Genomic DNA, 6,111 nt, shown 5'->3' on the forward strand with positions numbered 1-6,111 from the left:
CCCAAATGAGTTGATTCTTTCCCTGTAAAAATGGATTTTAGTTTATTCTATTTTGTTTCAAAGAAGACCCCGTGCATGCATTTGCAAAATCTTTGCTGAGGCTCAGGTCTTTCCCTTCCTATACAGCCTCCTCCCTGGACAGCTGAGCTGTATTTGTGCCTGATGGTTGGCAAATCTGGCAGAGTCACTGTTAACGTGTTAGCCACAGCTATTATAAACAAAATTCTGCAGTGTAACTGTCTCACGGCAGATATCAATTAACCTAGGAAAACCAGTGAGCTGGAGCTTAGTCATATTTGATAATTAATGTGTGATGGTTTCCAACCAAAATTAATATAGTGATGGAGTAAAACATATGGAATAATACTTAAGCTTACATCAAAGGCAAATACTGAATACATTAGGATACATTATCTCTACTCTTTCTGGAGTACATTATGTTCTGTTAAGATGTGATGTTCTGAATTTCTGCCTGGGCTTCTCAGAGAATTTGTGTGATGGCTCACAAATGTGTTCCCCAGTGCCCTCCTCTCTAGCACTCTTCCAATTCAGCTATCATTTTTTTTGTTTCAGATGAAGCATTAACACTCATTATCTGTCAGTGGAATAAAAAAAGAAAACAAAACAAAACCTTTAAGACCCAACAACCTTTTTTTTTTTCTGATGAAACATCTTTCCTGGGTGATACTTCTGATGCTATCAGTGGGAAAAGCCTTCAAAGAAAATGGATATCCAGCCTGAAACATTACATAATGCTGAGTTGAAAGACAAAGTGTTTTCTGGAATTTTAATTTTTTTCAAGCAGCTGCCTTTAAGTGAACACAGCCATCACTGTTATAAAATATTCAGAGCCTCATACATATCAGAGACACAGTTACTAGGGCAAACAATCTCACACATCCATTAAACAAACACTTAGAATTTTTCCTGAGCCCACTCTAGGTTCTTACAATACCACTAGTTTTAACTGATTTTTCCTGGTATCCATTTGTTCTCTTCTTTATGGTAATTTTCAACTTTCTAGGACCCTGCCGGCTTTGTGGGGGAGCAGGCTGGCACGCAGTCATGGGAGCCAGAGATTAAAAGACTTCTCTGTGATAGGTCATTAGCCATTCCGCTTGCTGTACCGTAGCTCATTTTCCCATTCCTAATTGATCACTTCATTGATCAGACATTATGGAGATGGCTTAGGAACCTAAGCCTTAGCTTTGAAATGCAGTAGAGACTGCAATTACCTGAAAGTCTTCAAGGGTGCCTGCAATTTTCAGACAGTCAGAGGCTCAGTTAATCAAAGATTCTGGCTAATGGAAAGGAGGGAGAAGAGCTGTTTCAGCTGGGGTCCCTAAGGCCAGGACTTTCAACAGAGATCTGGAGAGAGAGCAGAAATGTGCCTATAAATTTTTCTGTGCAAAAATCTTGTGGGGTACCAGTGCATGTTGAGAGGAGATACAGAATCCCCTGTGCTGAAGATGGGTTGGCAAAACTGGCACCTGCTGACAGGTGCAACAAAAACGTTTGCTGAGCCATCCCTAGCAGTAGGGGTTGTTGCACCCAGGAGTTTGAAATGGTTCATGAAGTCTGTTCTGCCCCCTGTGATTATATTCTTTCCTCTGCCTTAGCATGTGCTGTCTGCCTTGGAGGGTCTTGGAGGGCAGAGAGGCTTGGGTGTTTGCTACGTGGGCAGCTGAGGAGTCCTGAGGCGGCGCAGGGCTGGAGCAGCTTGCCCAGGCGGCCCTCTCCTACACACACCTGTGGGAGCCGAGAATGCAATCACCACACTGTGCCTGCGTGCCTGCATGCTCATGTGTGCAGACACTGCTGGCATCTTACGTGTTTTCCTCTTGAAATCCCCCACAAGGCAACAGCTTCCAGGGATGCGGACAGTCTCCAAGTGATCACAAGTAGCGGCTAACTGGAATTGAGGCAGTGTCCAGGACTGAGATAACATGCTATCAGGCTGCCCTTGTGTTTCCCTTAGTCCCTTAAGGGAAGATGCCCCTTTTTCCAGTTAAGATAAATATGACATTAAAATGTGAGGTCTCTACTATTTTCTCTGGCATTGCAGATCCTGCCAAATAATGTTTTTCCTCTGTATTTGCTAATTATTTCCCTATTGCCAGTTAATATGCATCATGCTCCAGGTGTGCACACTGTGGTATAGGTCATCTGCTCTGAAGACTGGTTTTCAGTGGTGTGCACATTGTGGTACAGAGGATAAGATATTTCTCTTTGAAGGCAGTTTATAAATCTTATTGGGCTTCTTCATGATGAAAGGCACTATAGATATATGAGAGATCAAAGCTGTGTAAAGATCAGCGGTATTTGTTTGCATGAGGTTTCTCTTTCTGTTCCTTCTGAGGATTTTGAGCTTCAAAGTTTCAGCTTTAAAGAAATTCAAAACCCAGAAGAAAACCCTAGAAAAACCCACCATGTTATAGCTGGTTTGAGGTCAGGCCAGCAAAGGGCCACAGGATTCCAACATGGACTCAAAAAAGCTCTTCTCCAACATTCTCTATCTGGCAGCAAAAGCTGGCACACAGAAAATTCTTGGTCTTTCTTAATGTCAGTAGGGTCCAGAGCAGTAAGTTTTGGACAGAAAGAATGCTGCTTAACAACAAAGAGGGAAACAACAGCTTAACTCAAAACAAGTGTTTCTATTTTGACTTGTCAGCCTACTAGCAAAGTTATTATCATTTGTGACTATATAGAAGTAATTGGTCTAAAAATTCAGATTAATTTCTTACACTATTTATGGTATAGTTTTTAAGGTGCACTTCATTTTTCACTTAAATTTTTTAACATTGGGAATTTTGATATATGCTTCTGCAGATATCTATAGGAATTGGGAATAAAAATCCAGTACATTAATTGAAAAGCACTGGCTGCAAAGCATTGTTTTTGACTGCTATGTACTTTGATATCAGAATAGTGTTTGGCATCAAGTAAGTCATCCCTGATGTGTGAGCTTCTCTTTTTCAACAGGACCACTGCAGTAAATTTTCTTTAATTCATAGTGTGTTCTCATAAATGACATAAAAATAAACCTGTGACCCATAAGAACAGATTTCTATAACAGAGCCACAGTATGGTCACACAGAACATTCAAATATATTACAAGTACAAATACATAATGTAGTAAGGCAATTTTTTAAAGAAGGCAGATAACCCTCTGTGCCCAATCTGAAAATCCTTCTCCTCTAAAGGGCTGCAAACAAAGTACTTGTCAGTATTTTCTGTTTATCTACTATCAATAAAGCCCTTACTGTGAGCATCCAAAATCCACACATCTAAAACCACTTGTATTTTTTTTTCTTCACTTCTTTTAAAGAAAAAAAAAAGACCCAAATGAAAGGAGAAGTAATAAAGAACTGGTATGGATCTACATATGTCTCAGTAGAACAACAGAGTATGAAAGCAATGAACCAGACCCAGATATATGAGCAAATCCCAGACTTTCTGCAAATCATCTCCACAGTACTCTTGAGATAAGTTGTACCAAATAATAAATAAGCTGCGTAGCCAAGCAGAGTAGAGAACAATAACCTGTCCAGTACATTTTATCAATTTTAAGTCATAGTCCAACAGCCAAGGGGAAGAATAGGAATCAGGAATAGAGTTTAATCAGTTGCTATTGCTTGCAAGAACTCCAGAGGCCTTACAGAAGAGACAAATGCAAATCAAGTCCAGTGGTGCACGATAAAAATAAGTTCAGTCTTGTGGTGAAAATGTTTCTTCTAGGGAAGAATACAGAAAATGTTTCCGTGCTGGAAAAATCCAACCAACCATGAAAGTAAATGTTCCCATTCTGAGTTGTTTTTTTGGTTTGGTTTTTTTGTTGTGTTTTATTTTGCTTTTTTTTGTAAGGAAGAGCAAAGCATTCAATTTGAAATAGGTCTTCATGTCCCAGGAGGCTATCCTGGGGCATATCTGACACAGGAGGCATCCCTCTCCACTGTCAAAACTGTTCCCCCTTCATGTTAGTTATTCTTGAACTTTACCCTTTCCTATCCCAAGTGAATAGCTTGACCACAAAATTGTGAGTCATCTCCTGAGGTTTTTTCCTCTTTCTCTCCAATGTAATAACTATTGTGTTATTTACATTCAGTGAAACAGCTTCAGCAGGAGCTAATGAGGCAGACGCTGTTCCTGCATGTCCCTAAACCATATGGCAACAGAGCTTTGGTCTGGGAAACTTTCCTATAGCTGGGTGGGCAGCGCTGCAGAGTGGATGGCACCGACTGCTCAAACTCTTTGAAGTGAGTGAGTGAGTGCTGCACCTCCATCCTTGGGAGAGGAAAGCCTTGTGCTGGCAGGTGAGTGTGGCTGAGCTAGAGTAGGGGCCAGCCATCGCAGGGCAAAAACTGCACCCATAGCCAAATAGTTCATTGTCAGCTATCTCCTCCCTGCTCTGCTGATGATCAGAGTAACACCTCAGATGGGAAGGACAGCAGGATCCACAGTTGTCAGGCTGATGAATAACTGAACTGATTCTCTTGAAGCTCCAATTAACAGCAGAAAGTCTTTCATAGAAACAAGTGTTCAATTAAATAAAATTGATGATTTTGGGACATGGAGGATTAAAAATTTCTTAAACTTTCTGCATAACAGTCTACAAAAGCTGATTTGTTCCCTTCCAGAACCTCAGGATTAGCCCCCAAATATGCTTGAATAAAGTCTCTGCAAATAGCTTTATTTAAATGTGAAAGGAGAAATAACTTGTCTTGTTCACTCCATTCTAAGTTTCTAGTGCTCAGCATCCATGAAATGGATTGCTTATGGTGAGATAATGTCTTTTTTGTGCCTTCCAAAGTCTGTGAAGAATGTCTTCCTGGTTAATAGGTTGATTTAAACTGTATATGCTCCAGAACATAAATATGATTATTTATCATACTTGCCCAAGATAATGACAGTAAAGAAGACAAGGCTGAAATTCTTTATGATTTCCTCTCTCCCACAGCCAGTGACGTTCAGCACACTATACACAGATGGCACGCCACATAAAGGATCACATTAGCTGTTAAACATTTTTTCTTCCCATTAACTAATTTAACAATAAGTCCACACTATGAAGGAAATAGACAAATTACAGAAAACTTCTGTCAGCTTAATCCTGATTGCAAAAACAGGCCATTTGCCCAGATGGAATTGTTTTCTGGCCTATCAGGTTTGAAACATCTAGAAATTTGGCAACCACCAGCCCAGACTCTCGCAGTGTTGATTCAGCTCTTCATCCTTAATTGCATTTCAGGCATGTAACACTCTGGAGATTTTTGACTGACAGCCTAAATATTGAAGGCTACTCCGTTCTGCGTGCATGTTAGGTGACCTGAATTTTCTAAAACGATGAGCTCTTAGGAGCCTGGTTTAAGTCAGTAGATGCCGTAGGTGACAAAAATCACAGCAAAAGCCCCTGAATTTTTTTTTGCCAGAGTGGGCAGTGGACCAATTTAAACAAGCATTCCCATCTTATTTTCATTTCCTACCTCCTAGAGCAAATACACTGTTAGTGACTTTGGGGCTGGTGGTACTGTGGGGGCTCCCTCAGTAATCACAAGCATGGCAGAGCTGGGCAGGCTGCTGATCTCTTCTCATCACTGTTTGTTTTCCTATTTTTCTTTTTGCTTCTAAGCAACACAGGAATATGGAGGGAGCTCATGGATTATTAAGCATTAGCCTACAGGCTAATTTTAAGAACATACATGCCCTCTGTTATTCCTATAACTCAATGTGACCAGAAAGTTGGAAAAAATCAGTGGAAATGAAACAGAGACCAGCTGAAGAGTAACTTGAAACAATTTGAAACTCACTGTGGGTATTCTACATTACCCACTTCGAATGGCAGTGTTGCAAACATCACCTTACTTTAGTGTAACTTTTTGCACAGGAAGAGTTGAGGATGAAAATAAACTTCTGTCTTGTTCTTACACTCCCTTGATAGAGAGTAAGCAATTTTTAAATAAAAGAAAGCAATTAGGGAGTCACTGATCCACCAACTTTTTTGTGCTAGTATCTACTTCTAGTATTTAACTTTTGAAACTTGTTAATTTTTTTTAAATGTCTACTGTCTGTTGTTGTTTTTTGCCTAATTTTATTCGTTCCGTTTCAATAACT

The sequence above is a fragment of the Corvus moneduloides genome, chromosome 3, assembly GCF_009650955.1.
Source record: "Corvus moneduloides isolate bCorMon1 chromosome 3, bCorMon1.pri, whole genome shotgun sequence".
In the NCBI taxonomy this organism is placed as follows: domain Eukaryota; kingdom Metazoa; phylum Chordata; class Aves; order Passeriformes; family Corvidae; genus Corvus; species Corvus moneduloides.